Source organism: Micrasema longulum, unplaced genomic scaffold (assembly GCF_059751315.1).
Source record: "Micrasema longulum isolate JH-2025_06_02 unplaced genomic scaffold, ASM5975131v1 h1tg000725l, whole genome shotgun sequence".
Taxonomy (NCBI): domain Eukaryota; kingdom Metazoa; phylum Arthropoda; class Insecta; order Trichoptera; family Brachycentridae; genus Micrasema; species Micrasema longulum.
The window spans coordinates 1,434,749-1,457,629 of record NW_028277921.1 but is presented as its reverse complement, the minus strand read 5'-3'; the positions used below and the strand labels follow the sequence as shown (position 1 = coordinate 1,457,629).

Below are 22,881 nucleotides of genomic sequence, written 5' to 3'. Positions count from 1 at the left end.
GAAATATGACCACATTTTTGATTATCGTAGGCAACTGAAACTTCTCAAAATTAGACAGCGGAGAGACTATCACTCTCTCTTACTTCTGTTCAATGTACATTATAGTCCTAACGCTCCTATATACCCCCGAGAAAAAATTCAACGCCTATCAGTTCATCGTTTACCTCTTCGTTCTAATTCTCAAAGCACTCTTTTAATACCCATCCACAATTCCTCATTCTTATCTAACTCATATGGTGTCCATGCGGCTCGACTGTGGAATCATCTCTCATCCACCATCAAAGATGTTACTACAGTATCTCTGTTTAAATCACGTCTTAAGAAACATCTCCTTTCTCTTCCTTAATCTCTCCTCCTTTTCTCTATTTTTCTTTTTCTTATTAAGTAATAGTATTGATTTAAGGTCATTTATATGAAAATAAAGTTGTTTCGATTTTTGTATATCTCTAGCTTATTTGTTTTTATTTTCTATTGAATATGTTTTGTAACTTGAATTATAAAAATTAAAGTTTTATTTTATTGGTTGGTTGGAAGAAATTGTCATTTGGCAATGCAAAATTTACGTTATGTACAACAAGTTAAATAAATTTAAAATAAATATTTTATGCGGGTTTTATTTAAATGATAAAATGCAATTCTACCAAGAAATGTCATGATAATATGATCTTATTTTATAAACTGTATTTATTTAGGCGGAGTGAATAGTGAAACTTTTTATCAAACCGTTGATTTTTTATATTAATGGTGTTACGAGGCTTTGCTTCATTCAAGGTACAAAAGTCAAGTTAGTTAATAGTCACACATTTATTAATGTTATATCCACAAATACGATGTTTGTGATTGTTTATGCACAAAATGTTATTAGCCAGTTTACGACTGCAGTGTGAAAGTGGTGGAAAGTGTTTTCAAAACCTAAAATCCGTTTATCAACTTGTCAATGTGTGTTAGAAAATTCTTTATGTACATACCAGGAGAAGAAAGTGCTATCATGTATTAATTTGTCAATGGGTAGGGCTCGGTTGGAAGGCGTTAACAGCTTACCTGAAAACAAATAAAACATGGAATTAGGAACAATCAATAAATACATAAAATGGTAAATATGCGATGCGTTTGCCATGACGTTAAGGAGATATATAGAATGTTGGCTATTTTTGTTTGCGAGTTACATACATATCTCTATTTCTAATTGCAAAACTTGCAGTGCTATAAACTGCAGGCAAATGTAGTTTATAAACTGCAGGCAAATGTAGCTTCAAATACAATGTAACGGTCAACACTCACATGTCATTGTATGGAAACCATCAATGTTTAAATAAATACATAACGATTTTGCAACACGTGGTTACGTTTGTTTCTGAAACATTGACAAAATTTAAAAAAACACTCAAAATCCCTTGGTTAACGATGTTGGAACATATGACAAGTAGGAAACAACGCATGTGGAGGGAATATGGTTAAATTTTTAAAAGTAATCAATACGTTAGTACTAATATTTTTTAATTTAAATTATTTGTGGTCAATTCTTGATGGAATTCCATTGTAATGATGTCATAACTTATATTTACAAATAAGTTATACATTTTTAAATACTTAGAACTAAAGTTTATCATATAATCAACTTTATTACTAATAGAAGAACGATTGATCAAACGAAACTGTAAATATAAATATATTAATACTTTTTTCTATTTGAATCACTAACTTTGTGGTTATTCATCCTTACAAAACAAAGAGACTTGATTTATTAGTTCCATGCGAAGCACAATATTGATAGAATAAAAAATAATAAAATTCATTGGTTAAGTATACCTTGATAAAGAAGCTTGCATAGCTTTGAAACCAATTAGTAAAAAAAAAATTGGTTAAAAACAATGATATTTTATTAATTTCATAAAACTGTTAATGCCTAGAAGTACAAATCCTTTTTTAAAAAGGTTTTTTTACACATCTGTTATGATAATATCGAAAAAAACATACATTGCGGAAGAACCAAACATTGTTTTTATTATTCTATTTTGTTCCATTTTTACTATTTTCTTTATTTAAATTCATTCAAAAACCCCTACAGATTAATTAAAAAAAATATTCTTTCATTTTTCATTCATACTCTGTTGTTGATGATAACATTTTTAACCTCTTCAAAAAAGGTTGTCTGAGTCTTTTGTTTAATTTTGTCCAGTAGTTTATTGTATAATTTCAGTCCTTAGTATATTTGTCTCGATTGTCCATGTCTCGTTTTAGAATGTTGTATGTGACATTATTTTGATATTCTCGTATTATGTCCGCAATTCATAAAATTGTAATAAGGACATTATGTTAGGTTATAACAGTAAATATAAAAGTAAAAAATCAAATAAACTACATACATTAAAATGAGATTTACGACAATATTTTTTATGCTTTTTTCATCGCTATAAAAATGATGTAAACCTATCTAATAACATATGTTTTAATAATAGTTGAGATGAATAAAAAAAAAATATGGTACATGAAGAATTTTTTTTAAGTAATTGATCGCATAGTAAATCTTATGAATTTGTATCAGTTTACAACACTGTGATTTCGAAATTCGCAATCAAATTTTTTTACAAGTCATTAATGTATCAAGAAATATGCACGTTTGAGATATTGAATCTAAGCGAGAGTGACCTGGATTTTGAGATGTACGTACTTTATTGATACAAAAAAATGAAGGGTGTGGGCTGGACAGCCTGGGTATGTATTTTCTAATAGAGCAATAAATGATTAGCTTGACTGACGAACCGGCTTGCCGTATGTGTGTAATCTAATGAGAAAGTGATCGGACCGCCAAAATCGGGACGTAGAAAGTGACTTAGAAGCCTCGAGCTATCGTCGGGCTCCCGTCTACGTCATATGTCATACCAGGCGAGGGGCGAAATGGAACAATGAACCGTCACAGCCTTGTCGCCCCGAGTGGGTAGTGACTGGTGAGTAGCGACAAGAGAGAACACACTGCACAAGTGAACATGGCTGTTGTAAACAAAGTCTGTTTTGTACAACTCAGAAAATTTAACAGGACGTTTGTCGGATTTTCAGAAAATATTATTTCCTCCGTATTCGGGCGGATTAAGAATAAACATCAGTGTGAGAAATAGAACCAGAATCACGGACGCGTGTTTTCGATTTAATGGCTACTATGAGGTAAAAATCCTGAATAAAGAAATCGAGTGCAGATAAGTCTGCCTCGTAGTGTACTAGTTGGTGCGTTCGCCTGCCATTCTTGAGGTCCTGGAAACCACTGAAATCATAATGAATACATAAATACACAAATACATACCACATAAACCAGCCAATGACAAGTCACAAGCCCTAAAGATGCCTAGACTTCTATATTACCTTCTATAAAATGTTATTTCTTTTGTAATATGTTAATATTTATAGCTCCCAAAAAATTTGGACAAACTCAAAATATTCTTTATAAATCCACCTGGTCCATGAAGAAATATAGAAATTGATAACAAAAAACAATCTGGCGTTGCCTAGTATGTAGGTAAAATAATTCAATGAGATGAATCTCACCCGCATAAATAAAGGTTTTAGCTCTTGAACTGCACAAACAACAACCTATAAAATAATTAAAGGAATTTAGATGTTCAAATATGGTTAGAATGGCGAATGTTACACAATGTGTAAAGTGGGCACTCAAACCAGCCAATTCATATCAATAATTGTAGTGCTTTCGCACTTATAGATTACGCAGACAGGGTATAGTCAAAGCTTATAACCGAGTTACACAGTTTAAACCCGCGCTGTGCCAGCGGGTACCCTGCAAGAATCGGACCCTCCCATGACAGGTCATTAGCCCTGTAGATGCCTAGACTTATATATAACCTTCTCAAAATGTAATTTATCTCTATTGTAATATGTTTTTATAAACAGCTCCCCAGAGAGTTGAATCCGGTCCCCGTCTACAAAAATTTTGACAAACTCAAAACATTGATTTTGACGGTGGTTATACAATGCAATATTTCAGTGTTCCTGGACTAATACCCGAACCTTTACATTTACATATTCATACAAATATGACGATGGACGCTGTGATGCGATCTGCAACGTTTGAAAAGAGGGCAAATGACAAGCGGAATTATAAACTAGAAAAAAAGTATTGTGCAGAAATAGCTTACTTTTTTGAAAAGATAATACGAAATCCTAGGCATTTAATGTGCCTAACCTGTCATTGATTGGTTTTAGTTGCCACTTTAAACAGTGAGAAATATTCTCCAAGATGATGAATTCTCGTAAAAAAAGTATATTTCTGACTATGTAATTTATTTGTTAACTGTTTCAAAATCTACGTGTGAATACTGTACGCGTTGGGCGAATTTATTACTTATTACGCATATCCCGAGTCTAATTTAAAAACAGACATTTGCACTGTGAAATCAACTTATATTTGCGAAATTAGCTAGGTACAAAAGTAAATTTGACCTTTTTGTTGATCAGTTTTCTGACCCATATAAAACGAGCTTAACTTGTAAACAGCTCCATACGATTTCGATATTAGATCTCCGCGGATTACGTTTTTTCGCATCGAACGTCATTTTCTAATTTAACTCATGCGTGTGTCGATGAACTGGTTTGGAAACGTGTGTACCGTCCTTTCTTAGAAAGACCAAAAGGTGCAACTATTCTACCTTATAATTATCAATAAATTATAAATTGTAGGTCAATGGGCAATTTCACTATTGCGATAATTGAAAACATCAAATGACCTAGTTAGTACTCAGTACCCGTTTTACATGGATATATGCGGTACTTACCACTCACCGGAAGTTTCTGAACTTAAGTAAATAGTGACAAATTTTAAATATTTCTTTAAAATTTATCAACACATAAACTTATGATTGTTTACACAAACCTTCATATTTTATTTTAACAATTCGAACACATAAAAATTTTAAAAACATATTATTTGTGTTTTTAAGATTTATCTAAATATTTCAATGAAGAAGTTCAGTGGTTTAAAAAAAATAGCTTAAAGACTATTAAACTAGGCCAAAAAATGTTTTATTTTTATGCATCGTATTATTAGCGCTATGATTTTCAAAGTTTTATATTTCTGTAATTGTAATCTGTATTATTTCGCGTAAGACGTCTCAAGTTCTGTTCCGCTTCTTCTCGGCTAGTTCTGCCAATTGGTCCGTTGATGGTAATTAAACCGGAAATCTTCCACAAATTTTGTTACTCTAATCATTTTGATAACTTCATTATTTATCATTTGACATCGTTCAAATTATGCAAGTTAAATAACCACATTTCCATTATAATTATTATACTGCGGTATTTTTTTAAATTTAAAAATAAAGGTGTTTTATTAATATATTTAAATCACTCATTACTGATCTACGGGTGATGTTTTTTTAAAGAGTGTATAAGTAACATATCTGAATAATTATCTCCGTTAAGTGAACAACGAATAAAATCTGTCCATTAAGAAGTTACGTTAATTTGAATAGATCAATACCCTCGAAACAATTTCCTTGATTCTCCCGCCTTGTAGTTCTCACATGCCAGTCCAGAGTTTCATTTCTAAAGCATTGTAAAGCTGTCTGACCTGTCAAATGTACAAGAAAGCGGTTAAGACAAACTTCTAAATCATCCTCATCAATGGGGATTCTGTTGAATATTCACATCGAAGCTGTATACTGTGTACATTGCGTATTATGATTTTCACAGCCGAAATTGGAGAAAGGTTCTCTCATTTTACATTAAAAAATAATAGTCTCCGTAATGGTTTCAAAGATAAATCATCGCATATACGCCAAAACCAAATATTACCGAAACTATGAAAAACAGGTGCAATACAAAAGGCGGGATCAAAATGCAATTTTAAAGCATAATTAGTGTGTGGTTCAAATGAAACGAAGAGTGCTTTTTAAACATAACCCTGAAATCAGTGCAAGGTAATGCTGTGAACTGACTTTTGGAACGCTAAATTTAAATCTCACTATAGTCCAGTGTTTAGAAATGACAGTTTACTATTTATTTAACAAAGTTGACAAGAATGAACGGAGTAAAGGTTATGATTTATTGTGGTGAGAAAACCCCATCTCTGATGCAAATAAACAAAGGAAGTATCAAAGAATAGAAAATGAACAAAATTGGCGAATTTCCTTGTAATTCATTGAATGGAAAATTGCAATAATAATAAAATAAATAGCGTTTTGATACAATAAAAATATTAAAACCTGCATTTTATTTTCCATGTATGGCCGTATGTTTATTCTAGGAGAATATAAATATATTTTTTTTAAATCCTAAAAACACTGTTTCAAATAAATTTCATGTATTTTTATTTCAGTATTTTTGAAATTTAACCATTAGATTAGGCAATGAAAAATTAGATATGATTAGACCGATGCGACACCACATTTATTCATTAATTAATGTTTTTTTGAAAAACGACACACGTTTCCAAAACACGAAAGCATTGGTAATGTGGACTAAGAAGTGGTTATTTGTGAGGAGAGTTGATAAAATTATTGCAATACATCGTAAAGTAAAATTATCATAAATAATTTGATAATCGTGCGCGGGATTGAGACCAGGTGGACATTTTAATCACATTAATTACTTCTTTACAAAAACGAAAGTCATGATGAAATCCACTTTTCCAAGACATATAATACCATTGTAGGTAATGAGATATGTTAATTATCACAAAAAATGCCAAACTTGTTTTATGTAGCCATTACATTCATCGAAGTTGAATAAAATGCTAAGCCCTAAGATTGTATCTGGGTATGTACATATCTCGTATGTATACAGTTGTATAAAACTGTCTGAACATTTTGTTAATTATCTCTGTTTATTAAGTAGGTTTTCATTGTTTATTCTTTAATGCAAAAATATTATAAAAAAAGTATATTGTTAAGTGTTCTCGGCACGGGTAACCCCAGTGAGGTTACAGTATTTTTATTATTAATTACAGTTTATAATGGAAAAAATATGAATTAATAAATGTATTGCAGATTTTTTTTATGTTGACACAAATCAGTGTAAATGATTGATTATCCAACCGTTCATCTTCGATTGTAAAAATAAGCAAAAAAAAAATGGTTTATTCAAGAACTTAGATGAGAATCTTGCATTAAAACTTGAAATACTATGTTATGGCGGAGTGGGTTTTCGATCCACTGTTGATTGAATCTAATGTCTACTACGCTACCTCTGACTCACGAACCAATACGAAAACATGAAAAATACTCTTTCATTATACGTTATAACCAGACAGATGATGATTTTTCGATAAGATACAAAAGGGAAAACCGTAGCACGATTAATTTTTTTTTTCTCAACACAATAAACAATTATTTTTCAATTAAGAATTATACTGAAGTTTGGTAGAACAACAAACATAGGTTCTTTTTAGTGGGAATTTAATCATAAGCAGTTAATAACACTGAAAAAAGCGAAAATTCTTTGGCTTATTAAAGTGTAAATATTTAAAAAATGCGATGTGAATGAGATATTTAAAAAAACTTTTTTTTCCGTAAACTCAGATTTGTCTCAAATAACACTGCTACACTTTTTAAAGAAAATTTCGATTGTTACAGGCATAGCAAATAGTTAAAATATGACACTGTTTGAGAATGGCCGCGTTCAAATAAAAGTGTTAGTTTAGTGGGTCAAAAATGTATGAAGGTGTTGAATTGTAAATACATAGTTTTTTTTAACGATTAATTCCGTACACTTCACTCAAAATCAAACTCTTTTGAGTTATGACTATTTCATCGGAGGTGCGATATGAATTATTTCGATTAGGTACCTACTACGTTCTCATGTGTTTACTCCAATCGGTGGTATATAAAAACTAACATGTAACGCAATTTCTGGCGAGTAACTACTGCTGGTTTCTTCTTTATAAAAAAAACTCGTCATCCGTACCCATTGCTAAGAAAGAAAGTAAAATTTTTAGCCTTCGGCAAAACGGGCGAGTGTACTGAAAGTAAGCATCATTTTATTATTAAATTAGCCTCTGGCTCTCTACGTGACTTCTTCATTTAAATGCTAAACTTTGTCTATAAGAGATGCTGCTCATTCGAGGTATCTATCAACTTTACTTTCTTTTTTAACAAGGTGTTAAAATATTTAAAAAAATTGACGTAAATCACGAATGTTTTCGATGATTAATGACCTTTATCATGCTTACACAATATAGGGATAAGACTTACATCTTGTTGATGGTAAAAAGTGAACGTTTTGACAAAATCTAATCCCGCAGTGTTTGAAAAATGATGCTTTTATTTTAGCTTCTTCTTCTTCTCTTTTCCCACATTCGCTTCTAAGTAGAACACGTGTACATCTCCAGACGCCTCTATCGCCAGCCAGCACTCGCGCTCCCTCCCACGTCAATCTCGCGTTCCTACGTTCCGCCGATTAAAGCCAAAAATACATCATCGACGGCCTTCCGAGACGGTGAGAGCCCGTAGGTATGAAGAAGAGGCACCGTAAGTTGAGGCTCTCCCGAGGCATTCGCGACACGTGTCCAAGCCAGGTCCACTGCCGCACCCTCAAAACGCTCGTTAGAAGAGGCTGCTGCGTCCGTTCTCGGACTTCAACATTAGTAATGAAGTCGAACCACCTTATATTCTCCTCAAGCACTCACTCTCAAAGTTGAATATTATTTTACCTCAATTCGTCGTTAGTAATACAAATAGTTATTGACATTGAAACTGAAATTTTTGACATTTCTCATACAAGATGCGTTTTTGCATCAATACAACATCTAGGATATATTTTAATAATTCATACAATTTATACAATACTACACGCGAGAATCTCGGAAGGGTCGTATGAGGTTTTCGATTAAATTCTGCTGGAAAGTCATGATTTTTATTTTTGATTCCTCATGTTGTAAACAACCCCCCTGGGCATGTTGTGTACCTAATTGATCAGAAATCTGTACCTTACAAAATATAATAAAACCAAGTTAAAGTGTTCGAAAATGATAAGTTTTCATTAGTAATTGCACCAATAAATATATGTAACCCTTAAGAAATAATCTAGATAGGTTTTGCCGTGGAATTTAGTTCGACAAGACGTATTATTTTATCTCCTAGAGCGATATTACCCACTTCTTGTTTACATTCTCACAATCGCCCCGCCTAATCATGCCAACCGCACCTGTGGACTGCGCAATCGAATTGCTGATTTGAGGCACAGTACAGGTGAAATGTTCTCAATCGTATGGAAGAACGAGAAACTGTTATTTGTATTTTGTGTAGACCTTGCGGTCGAGATTAATGTGCATACATTCTCCAGAGACAGTGAATCCATTTCAGTGCTGTACCCTATGGCAAATAAAATACTGTAATGGTAATAAGTAAGATACGATTGACTTTAAATTGGATATATTATGTGGTGGAACGAAGAAAGTTGCCAGCTTATATAGATCACATTGTTCAATAGAAGTGTGCAATTACGTACTTAGTACCCGATCCCAATAACCGAGAGATCGTTTGATATTTGTATAATCAGGGGCGTACTGGTGCCGGAACGCCGTTTCGGCACTGGTATTAGAATTATTTATTTTTCAAAGGTGAAGAGATCTTGGCCACATAATTAATAAAAAAAACACGGAACCAAACGAACGAAGCAAGTAAAAGCATCCATTTCGGAAATCAATCCGTTAGCCAAGTTTTCATTACCTTATTTTTTTATTTAAACGCCTTTTAGGCTTTTACGTGTTTTAACATACATATATACAAATAAAGACAGACATGTATTTTACAAAGAAGTAGCAAAAAATATATAAATGATATTTAGAAGAAAAAGAAAAATATCAAAAATATCATCTTTACATATTAGTATAAAAGTGGAAAGAACAGAAGTGCATTTTTAAATATGAAGACAGAAATGCATTTTACACAAAGAAAGGAGCAAAAATAAAAATGGATTAAGAGAAAGAAAAATAAATAAACAATAATAAAACCCTATGATGAGATAATTAATATTAGTTTGTTCATAATGTTTAATTTTATCAATGATTTCGATTGAATTATTAATATAAACTCTCTGATTTAGTTTTACTTTAGTTAATTCGACCAACAAGCGCTTTCGCCTAAGTCACCAGTTCTATAAATGCATTGTTTTACCGAAATGCGGCTTAAAATATCCTACTATCTGAGATCAATCATATGGTATTTGAGATGATTTTTTATAAGTCTTCCTAGCCAATCGGCAACTTGGTGTAACTATAGAAAAGTTCTGACTCAAATGCCATAAAACAATTTAAAAGTGATTATCTCAGTTCGACCTTTTTTAAGATGCAGACGTTTTGCCATAAGACGGGCGAAATAGGCGCTTAATACTAATTTCTTATCTCTCAACCTTGTAAGAAACAGCATAAACGTGGAAAATGTAGTAAAAAAAAAAACTAGTCTAGATAGCTACTTAGGCGAAAGCGCCCATTGGTTGAATTAAATCAAGTAAAAATAAATCGAGGAGTTTTTATTTAATTTTATCAAAATCATTAACAATGCAGTTTTACCAAGAAGTATCTACAATAAACATTTATATTATTTAATTTTATTATTAATTCTTTACATTTTAGTTGTATAAAACAAAAATTGTTCAAATACTTATAGTTACTATTGTAGAATGGTTTGAGTAGGTATTGTTAATAAATAACAGTGTCGTTGGTTTGAACAATTAAAATATTTTTTTTGTTTCTAAACTCTGACATCAACCAGAAAATAGCAATGACAGCCATTATGAACGATGTTACTTTTAAAAGATGAAAAAAACTTAAGCATGTTATATACCCAGGCTGGCCAGCCTAACCGCAATATTTGACTACAGTGAGTAAAAAAAAAAGCGTAAGGGCTCTGTATATTTTGCGAGTGCACCCCTGCATATAATATGGACGATCATTTTGATGAGGTGATTATTTTGAATGTGTGTTTAGAAAAAAAGCGATAGGTACCCGAAATGTATGTTTAAGTAGCTAGTCAGCGCAAAAACGTATGGTTTAACAAGTCAGTGTATTTAATCTTTTAAAACATATAAGCATTGATTGCTTAAAAGCGGAATAATATTAATGCGTGCATGCATATATTTTATCACCATTGCCTCTACAGTCCACAGCGCAGATTCTGCAAAACATTAATAACTGTCTCGAAGCTAGATTCAGTGCATCTGCTTATACAGAGCTTTATATACAGTTGAATTCTCAGTATAGAAAAGTTTGCTGATCAGGTACTGGAGTGGGCGGTAATGCATGTGCCAGCCGCATTCCTTCAGAATCCACTCTCTTGTGTTTTCGTCAAGGTAAACGTGATCGTGTTTAGCAGGGGTCACCAAGACCAAGCGACTGTCCATAATCTGGAAACAAAGAGGAGACCCAATTTTCCGGACGCTGATTATTCTAACACGGCTTCACTAAATACCTAAACATATTTCCCATCATAACGTGTTTTAATATAATTTTATAACCATGACGAGTTTACCATTTTCATTTTAAAATTATGATAAATAACAAGTGTTTTATATCATTTACGTAAAATATAAATGTTCTATGTTATAATTGTTATACTTTCTTTGTAGTGGTAAGCATGTTATCCGACCATTGGCGGCCTCCGTGGTGTAGTGGTCAAGACGCTTGACTCACAGACGGAAGGTTCCGGGTTCGATTCCCGGTGAGAACACAAAAATTAAAATGTGATTTTTCTCAAGCCTGGGTGTTCTGTGATGTAATTCACCGCTGTAATTGGGCCTCCTGGCCTGTTGTGGTGCAAAAATAAAATAAAAATAAAATTATGTTTTCAAGAATTCAATTTCTAACATAAAATATTGGCTTGATGTGTTTATTTTAGTTATTAAAACCTTCCTTCGACTGGCGTACCTATAGCGCGAAAAATTCAAATTAATTGAAATAGATACCAATACAATATTGAGGCTTTACTAACAGAATGCATTACGCCATTAAAACATGTTCCGAGATAATCGCATTTAAAGCTTTTTTATTCTTTCAACGCGTTATTTCTCCCACAATTTTCTTATTTTTTAAAAGCTTTGAAAGTGTAATTTTTATTCTAGACATAGCAATTTTGATATCAAAATCTTGCACCTATATAAGACAATATTTAAAATATATAACGACTGTTGACTTAATGCATTTTGTCAGTATGGCCTACGTTATTAGCAAAGTTGCAAATGAACACTGACTTATTTGACAAGACCAAAAATTATTTTTGTTACTTGGTCAATACTATTTTAAACAGTTATTTAAGTTATTAATAATTTAAACACTTAAAAAAACAAATAGTACACTTTTAACAATAATTAATACGCCTTAAACAATAATTATTGCATGTTATACAATAATTAATAGAGTTTTAAATTATAATTTCTATATGCGAAAGGTAACTCCAAATATGATTGAGTTATTACAATGTCGAAACCAAATTCGTTGTTTCGTCCTCTATTACAAGGTATATACGCCTAATTTCTTAAATAACAAAGACAATTTTTATTTGTTTACTGTAACTCCACACCACATTCGAGGTTAAGGACAGTAAAAAAACATACAGTACCTACTAAGAAAAGTAAGGAAAAAAAACTCCTAATAATTCAACAATGTTTGAGTATGTCCAAATGCTTGCAGGCTGGCTGGATATACTCCCTAGGGAATTATTTATATTTAAATTTATTTTAACATAGAGGGAAAACATTATTGAGAAAGGAAAATGGAAGTCTAGGCAATTACATTCTCTCTGTTGAAATAAATTTAAATATGAATAACTCCCTAGGGAGGAAATCCAGCCAGTCTGCAAGCATTCGGACAAATTCAAACATTGTTGAATTAACTACCCGGTAAAAAAAGAAGTATAAAAATTGGAAAATTGTTTTCAGGCGTTGCCTAGTAGGTGATTTGGTTCAGCCGGATGAATCTCACCCGCATAATAAAGGTTTCAGATCTTTTACTTCACAAAAGTCAACAGATGGAAGAGTTGAGGAAATATGGATGTTTGGACATGGGCAGAATGGTAAATGTTACACAGTGTGTAAAGTGGCTACTTAAACCAGCCAATGACAGGTCATAAACCCTGTAAATGCCAAGACTTCCATATTCCCTTCTGAATAATGTTTTCCCTCTCTGTTGAAACAAATTTAAATCTTAATAATTTGTTTTGAAGAAAAATACCTACTGATTTATTTTTTTATAAAAAATCATGAAATACAGTGAATATTTCCTTAAAAAAACTTTCTTGTTGGTTTTTAAAAAATCCAAACTAATTTTGAATGACAATAAATTCATAAAAGATTTAAGTTATTGTTGATGTATGGGCACCATTATAATATTTAATTATTTAAAAAACGTTTAACTTTATAATCCTTATAAAAAACACGTTTTAGTTGTTATTTATTTACGTAAATAATACTTATTTTTCACTAATTAAAAAAATAAAATATTTTCTATTATGGATAAAAATCCTTCCCATGCAACATTTGATGTTGTAAAATAAATATATTTAGGAGTAAACAAATGGATCTCCATTTTGAGTGTTATATAAGTGTAAAAACTAAGAAGAAAACATTATGGCAACAATAAAACATATAAATAAATCTATTTTAGAAAAATAAATAACTTTAAAGCCTCCCATTAAAAAATACCAGATGTTCAAAGCATAAAAAACCACTAATTTATCTCTTATCTCCTGAAAAGTTTAGTTTATGAAGTTTACCTCTAGCATACAGATTTAAGTTCTCAGTTTAAGGGTTATCATAACTTTATCGGTGGGGGTTAGGGACCACTGACCACTGACCAGTGACCACTGATTATGGACTTGTACTTGTTATGTACCTGCTAAATGACCATTCTAATTTCATACTCATCTTACTCCACGACCTCCTAATGTGATATAATCTGCGGTATGTTGTAAGTATGGTAGATAAACGAAGAAATCAATATATCACATTACAGCATTTCAAATATTTCGTTCAAGGTCGGTGTGATGCTTGAAATAGTTATAATTCGCTGTAAAATGTATAAACCAGTTTAAGGCGAAGCGTTGCTATGATAGAATTCGGCATATTAATTATAATTCGTTTTATTAGGCAAATAATAAACATACGTGAATGTATTTTTCCTATTATAAAGTTGTATAAAGCGGCCGCGGTCTCAATTTGGAACTTACACTGTATTCCTTCACTGTCATACTGGGAAATTAAAAAAATGTGATTGTGCTGACCACGTGTTTTATTGATCACAAATTGACAATACTGGAGTAAGGGGCACAATGAAAGCTTTTAAAGTTTCTTTGTTTTGTTATTTCCGCGGTTTGATTGTGAAGACATATAAAATTTTCGTTTAGTTAGTTTAAAAAAATATATATATTAATATGCGAAACTGAAGAAAGACTCAAGTCTTTATGAACAGTTTCGGGAAAGGGGTGGATGCTTTTTATTGTATTATAAAGTTAATTATTTTCTATATAGAAAAAAATACTGAAAATTCCGATCGGTTACGAAAGCACTTTCGAAAAATAGTTTTGCAACGAAAACAAATTTTGATGTATGTAAATACATGGTTCTCTTGGTTTGGTTTTAAAACATTTCTTCTACAAATTTACACGTTTTTTCCTTACGAATACTTGTGCTACCACTGAAATGTTTCGCAACCTGTAAGTTTTGGTGTTTTGTAACACACAGAGGTATCTATTACTCTGTATCATAACACAACACCTGCACATACATGGTATCAAATAACGCGAATGAGTCAGATATGTAAATTTATCCCACGATACGAAGGCAAATAATGACTGCTACACATTCAGTTTTTTGTATTGAAATTTGACAGACAAAGCAATTATAACTTTCGGCTACGAGGTATGCGGATTCTGAAAGTGTTATAACTAAAATAACAATGTGCATTGTTAAAAGCTTTTCGTTAATTACTGAAGCACTTACGAGTATATCTTGTATGCATTATAATATTTTACGTAAGTGCAATTTAACTCCAGCTTATAATTACCTATTCTTGTATGACTGAAAATAATAATTATGCATTGAAAATGTATTGAGAAAATTTAACAAAGTCATTTGTTTATTTACTTGATAAGATTTTATTTTGGTTATAAGTCTGGATACTATTTACTTATTGTTGATACGCTACTATTGTGATGTAAAACTAATATTTACAATAAAGGAAAACATAAGAAATAAGTTAGTATTTCATACTCTATCATAGAAATCACGTAACAATATATGGTACTTTTTTATATTTTACTTTTATATATATTTGGACCCCTGTATTTAGCAGCCTTACGTGTCATGTACAAGGCTAAGGTACTCAGAAAAAATCGTTTTTGTTTGTCTTGGAAATGGGATGTTCGATCACTGATTTCGGTTTATTATCTTTTTGAGTCCAATCACCATTGTTGCAAAGTTCAAGAACAATAGCGCGTGATAACTACTTTTAACTACAGTGTGGATATCTGTTAAGGATATTCCATCTTTCCTGCATTCTGCTTCAAGATTATGGCGTTGCAAACTGAAAAATGGGCACTGAAATAACAGATGTTCGATACTCTGTGAAGAAATATCATCGCATGGACAATAGTCATCATTCCTTAATTTAAACCTATATGGATAACTTCTCATAACTCCGTGTCCGGTAAAAACTTGGGTCGTTTCGAAAGTACTTTGGGGATGATGACGGAAGTTTGCTGCATCAGCCAGCGTTGGGAAAAACATTTTATCGATTTTACCTGTAGAAGAAGCCAATATGTAGTATACAATGAAATATATATAACATATATACTCGTAGTTGAAAACCGGTGATGTTTATTAGACACTGTTTTTAAAGAGATAATCTTTACACGACGCGACGATGAGTCTCCCATGCGAATTTGTTTAACGGCAAAGCTTCAACGTGGGCACATTCCTTACTTTAATGCAAATGAACATTCTTTAATACTTTAAAAGCAAGGCGTAGTTTCTTAGTCCTCCGTGAGTCGTATCAATTCTTTATTATTATTGCAAAGTGGAATGTCGCCAGAGCCAGATGGCGTCTTTAGCTGTGGGAGGACGAGATCTTCCATGTGGAGTTGCAGAACTCGCGTCACATGTTAACTCTAGCATAGATTGCGGAGAGAAATAATTTCGCAGTCTCGAAAGAGGTGTGGCTGTTTAGTTTAAACATCGCAAATGCAAAGTCCGACTAGTAGGCGAGATATGTATGCGAAGTTGTTAACGCCGACGCGTGCGTGCGCAATCTCCCAGATAAACGGAGGCAAATCCAACTCAAATTATTCTACCGGAACATTCTCCACTTACCGATCACTTAAACGCGGCATTTGACGGAGGCAACTGTTTTAGTGATCCGAAGTCTCGTAGCGTGTGGCAATTATGATGCTTCGGAGTTATTCGGATGATTTGACAGAAAACGCCCGAGGACAGGACGAAAGAACAATGATTCGAAGGTTTCGTGCGCTTGATTGGGCCCATTTTTTGTTCCTGGCTTCCTTCCATTGTCTCCGCTGGTTTAGATGTGTTGCTCGTTAATTTTATAACGAGCTCAACCATCATTTGCAATAACTCGGGTCAAACAAGCCTCTATATTTCTTACCATTGCAATGACGAAAGTGTGTCCGTCACGTCGAATGTACACAGTTGGACTTGTAGAGAAATCGTCGAGTAAATGTAGTGATTTAGAAAAACTAAACACAAAAACGGCATGCAGATACAATCGTACTAACAACACATGTTATCGGTATATTTGAATAAAGTACCATTATGTAGGTAAGCCAAGAGCTATGGAAAGTGATATCTTAATAATGTTATTAGGTGTGTCTTTATCTTTTGATCAATGGAAAAAATCTTGGAATAAAGCACTCAGGATGTAGGTTATTTAAAATATGTATTTAAATGGTGCTAATAAATTTTCTTAATGAAGGTTCTAATAAATCATCATAGTCAGTCAATCGAAGCCGAAAAGGAAGTTAATTGAAGAAATCGATTAAATTGAATAGTACTTCATTATTAATTTAAAAATAGACCCTATCAAAATAGTTTTGTTGGTACTAAGTTTATAATATATAACGCCAATTTCAAGAACGTAAATAAGTATTCCTTCAATATGAAATTGTAAGGAAAAATTTGAGAAAAAATAGAAATAGAATAAAAAAAATATTGGAAATCAGCTATTTATTTATTTGTCAAAAATAAAGGTCCTTGAAATATTTAAATAATAACTATCTCTTGGTTCTTATTTTAATAAAACAAGTTCTTTCGTATATCGTACTGGTAAGCTTTATTTATTATATTTACTACAAATAAGTCATTTTAAAACTCTGATTACATTTATTATCTGGCGTTATAAAATTTGTAATTTAAACATATTATTAACTAGCCTTATTAAAAATACACAAGGCATTGTTAAAGTAATAGGTATTCATTCTCAGTCTTGATTCATTTAATAAGGTGCATAACAATAATTTATAGGTATATGAAAAAAGCATAATGGTTTAATCAACTATCCTGGAACAATTCAACAATAAAACTGAATGTCAAGGCTGAATGATTGTTGACCAATAAAAAAAAAACATTTATTTTAAAAGAATTGTAAAAATAATTATTTGTTTTAAAAATAAGCCGTATAAATATTCGTTTATGCAGTAAAATATGATTTCTAATAAATTGAAACAGTTATTAACGTAGAAACTTATGTAATCTCTGATAATATTTGATAGATGTTATGAAAATGATACTGATGTCAGTATTAAATTAGATTTAAATTAAATATTTTATAATCAATACGCGTAAGGATTTTTTTCGTTCAACTGAAAAATTACAGGAATAACATACCGTACATACCTTACGGCTAGTTGAATAAAGAGATTAAGTATTTTTCAATCAAACAATAAAACAAAAAAACCAATCATTGAATTATGTAAAATAAGCATTGTTTGAAAAAAAAAAACACAATAAAATTGATTTAATGGACCTTTGCCTAATAGTTTTTGTTGAATTATTAAAAAAAACTAAATCACGTATAATTCTATGCGGAGATAATTTAATCATAAAAGAACAAAATAATAAGCAGAAAGTTTTGACAAAATAAGACTCAAATAAGTATTTTTTATTATATAATGTATACTTAATATAATAAACAGTAATTATCAATTTAAGCAATAAAATATTAACATACATTTTTTTATTAAATAAATTTTTATCCAGCTTGTGGTATTATATCAGCATATTTGCCTACCATGCAAGAGGTCTCGAGTTCGATTCCCAACATGTTTGACCTGAAACATTTATTTAAAAAGGTATTTTAACAATAAAATATTTCTTAGTCTTTGGGCTGGCACCTGAAGCGTAAGACTAATCATCTTGCTTTGATGTAACAAAAAGGACCAAGACAGGCTGCGGCTGGTGTACCGATGCAGTGTCCTATGGACTATATGGTGCGGGAAAGGAATGATGATGATACTTTTACATAAATATTTGATGATTATTGAAAATGAGTGAATGCAATTCGGTTTTAAAAAATGAAAAAACATTGTACACGTCGTGCGATAATGGCTTTGATAAGATCGCTGTAGTGAGTTTCTGACTGGCTGCTGGCTGCGGGCGGTCAGATCAGCTTTCTTGCTAAAGAAAAAGTACCTCACGTTGGCAACACTCGAATATGAAATTCGCGGGAAATCCAGGCCATACGAGAGTGAAATGGCGGGCGATTTACCAGAGCTATTAAAACCCGTTTAAATTGAACAACGAGACAAAAAAAGCAGATATAAAAAAACGTCATTAATACCGCACCATAAAAATTAATAGAAACCAAACAGTACTATTATTTTAGGAAAGTTTCCGCTTTTACTTGATGAGGATATTAATATATACTTCTGATAAATGATAAATTACACACCGACCCATGATCTGATAAAGTGGATCGCTTAACTCAACCCGGCGATTATTGAGAAGATATTGCTCAGAGTAAAAAAACGTGACTTAATAAGAATTTAAAAATGTATATCAGTTTCAAATAAATAACGAGAAGACGATAATTTTAATATATGTTTTTAAAATAACAAATAAAATCTATTATCAATAGAAAAAAATAAATGTAAAGCTTGAAAAAATATTAAAATATGAATGAAAGATTTATTCAGAAAACTGGTTCACGACAAACAAATAGAAACAATTTAAAATTTATGATTTTGAAATGCATTTCATAATTACAGGTGGATAAATTAATGATGAATACACTTACCAGATAAGGCACAACATGATTTGTTGTTATATTTCTTATATAGCTCTTAACGGGTTTTTAAAAATAGCAAATAATAAAAAATATTTGAAGATAGAGTGGACGAATTACCGGCTTTGACTGTAAAAGTCGACATTAAATATTCGTTTAAAAGATGGATTTCAGTCATTCACTGTTCCAGGACTTGCAATTGAAGCGTTGGACTGATTAATTTACCTTCGTACGCTGCATTTCGTAGTGCTATATGCACCATAAGGTGCGGACAAGGATTTGGTGATGATGATAATGGAAAGACTTGGGAGCTTATTGGGATAATGTCAGTAACAAATAATTTTACATAAGTCAACAACATGAAATGTTCTTTCATGTATAAGGAAGACTTTATTTGCTTGTTTGTAAATTTATTGGGCATATTTGTACATATTTGTATATGTATTTATTACCAGGGAATCTATATAAGACAAGACGATTCTGCTCTTAATATGGAATATGGAATGTCTTCTGGGTACGAGTAATTTAGTCTTCATTTAACAAGGCCCAGTCCGTTCTAGTTTGGAATTTTTTTCTTTATTACTTAATACAAGAAGTTTTATATCAATACTGAAAGACATAATTCAGTATTCGGCTTATTTAAATAAGAATCGGAGGATATTGAATATTGTTTGTTGTGTAATCGTTAATAATGCCGACATAGTATTCTAAATAAAAGTTAACCAAGAAATTGCGTAACCCCCGTAAGTCTTGTACAGGTGGAAGTATTGACAATAAGCGAAACCATTACCTGTTCTGTGTCAACAGCCTACATAATGCCTCCTTCTACCACACTTGCAACATGCGGCCGCCATGCGACGGAGAAATGCGAAACTAATCGAGAGATTCCTCCGACTGACACGAGACATGAATGAACGGCGTTGTATGTTATGTACATATATGTATGTGCGTAGTATGGACACGCATAAATGTATATTGCACTTTAACCATGATCGTATTATCGGCAATAACACACGGAATCCCGTTGGAAACTCTAATAAACCTCTACTTTACCGCATTTAATGAGACATACTCATGATATTTAAAAAAAATCGTGACATTTAAAAAAGGCTTAATATATTGCAGATATGCAATGCGAGACTCATAATAACATTAAAAATATATTTGTTCAACGATTTGGCAACAATTACAACGTATTTTTTAATGTCTTTTTATAATAGATTCATGTTTAAATAGCCGATTAAAAAAAAAACAAAAAAAATTGCGTTATAACTCACTATTAGAAAAAGGGAATCAAGTTGGGGTAGAAAGGGGTTCAAACCTCAGGTCCGCGACACCAGCCACAGGACCACAATCTGATTCTCAATTTAAGTGTAATAGGGACGAGGTTGTCAATTTTTTTAAAGTTCGAGATTAGCAATTAGCAAAAATTTACAAATCTGCTTTCCTTCCATACCTTTACTTTTATTTGCTTTTTATATATCTTGATATTTTTATGTTTTTTCATTACGTATTTTTGTATTATTTAATTTAGTACTTACTTTTACTTGGCTTATTTATTACTCCCATTTCTTATATTTATTACTATAGTATTGAATGAGTTTCTAGAAAACATATCTCAATTATCATTTTGATTATGTTTTTATATACACATTCTTTTCCTGTTGATTTCAATGATACCATTTTATTTTTTTTTAATACTACTATATGTTACTATTATTTTGTTGATTTTAATGATACCATTATATTTGATTATGTGTGAATCTAAATTTGTATAATTTATATTTAAAAAAATATTTCTTACCTTTTTTTGCATTATAATCTTTGGAATTTTATTATTTATTACTTTTACTTTTTTTTCTTGGTTGTTATTCTATTGCATAACATGTCATTATAATTCAATCTAATCAATTTTACTATGAATTTTTATTGTAAATTATTATGGCTGGACACGGGCACTGCCTAAAAAGCCTTAATAAGTTCATTAATATTTAAATTAGTTTAATTTTGAATGAATAAATAAATTAATGGCAGAGGATTATTTGCAAAACTACCAGTTAAAATTTTATCTTATTGTATGTTTTTAAAGTGAAATGTGATTCGTCAAAGTATTTTTAAACAATAACACTTAAAAATCAATTTTTTATCGTGACAAAACTTATTTCTAAATATAAAGAAATTGTAAAGTTGTAATTAAGACTACGCCATTTTAAAATAAGGAGTCCTCGGATATATTAATAGGTATTGCCATTTTGAATCCAAAAATCATATAAAAATGTTAAAAATATACCTCCATATGAAACATATTTTTTTTTGCCGCAAAGGTGATTAGTCATTTCTTCAGACTAGTTTGCCTGTGTCATCATCAAAAGAAAGTGATTGCGATTTCTAGTAATGGGGAAACTCGGAGGAAGGTAAGTGCCTTAATATCATTGAGTGCATCGGTACTGACGCGAGAAACCCAGATGCAGCCGAAGACGGTTCGTATAAAAACAAGACGCTAAGATGAGTTTGCTGCGATTGCATTTGCGTCGCAATCATTCCAAACGATATGAATATAATGTGTTCTGTCTTCATCACCCGAGGCAATAAATACGGAGAAAAATAAACTCAATTCCTAGTTTCGTAATGAACTATCTTAGAACCACAATAAACTGATGGCGTTTCATTTATAAATGAACCAAGAGTGCATCAGTCCATCAAAAGCAACGAAAGTGAGTCGAATGTACATATTTCTTTTATAAATTAATGGTATCATTACTCAGGCCAGTTCTCACGGTTCTCCCGGGGAAGGCTGTGATATGAGAGAAAAAAGTCTTTTGTTCGTCATTAATTATAATAAAAATATTCTCCGAATAAGGAGATAGAGATTCCAGGTCAGCCTCCACCTTTCTCGTCGCCATGTTGATGACGATGAATTGACGGTTTAATTCAACAAAAACGATGAAGATATACTCCTGCGCTCGTGCGTCGGTTTAGTCTTGGTCAATGTCCCGGTGAAGTAGTGACACAGGTACTTTGCGAAAGTGAAACAAGTATTTTTAATTAAACTGAAATAAATACTAGCACATGTGGCACAATTTTCACATTTTAAAATATTTATGGACAATTTTGATAGACCAGATCTTAAAAATATATTGAAAATTAAAAAGTGATTTTTTATTTTATTTTACTAGTTGAGTATAAGAAGATACAAATGTTGATGACTCAGACATAAATCAATCAATATAGCGGCCTTTGAAATGCAAGACAAACGAATAAAACGAAAAATCTTTAAACTTTTTAGAAAATAACGATCGTCAAAATAATCATATTTGTAAAATTTATACATTGGATATACACATGGATATTTTTTAAACACTAAATTATATGATATTTTAAATAGCATGAGTTTCATAGGTTCGATATAAGTTGATATAACCTGAAGCTCAATTTTTCAATCATTTCCATCGAGATTTTTATGCTATGTCTCTTGTCATGTTTGGTAATATTTAAATATTTGGATTTTTTGATATTTTAAATATTTTGAGTTTTAGGGGAACAGTTACACAAAATGAAATCGGTGGATGTTATCTGATATTTACTTGTATTACTCTACTAAACGATACATTATTGTAACACGTATCGTTAAAAGACTTATCATATTTGTCTTC

The 22,881-nt window shown here is 31.5% G+C and overlaps 1 protein-coding gene across 7 annotated transcripts in view; it reads right to left on the bottom strand.

Annotated features, from left to right (window-relative positions):
* The window catches only part of LOC148279403 (uncharacterized), a 197,390-nt gene that overhangs the window by 105,241 nt on the left and 69,268 nt on the right, over positions 1–22,881 (bottom strand). The window contains exon 1 of one of the 7 annotated variants that reach the window (XM_088229983.1): positions 969–1,036. The exons of the other annotated variants lie outside the window; for them this stretch is intronic. The gene's annotated coding sequence lies outside the window, so the exon portion shown is untranslated. Of the gene's footprint in view, positions 1–968; positions 1,037–22,881 lie in introns of those variants that run through there. 7 annotated transcript variants of the gene reach the window in all.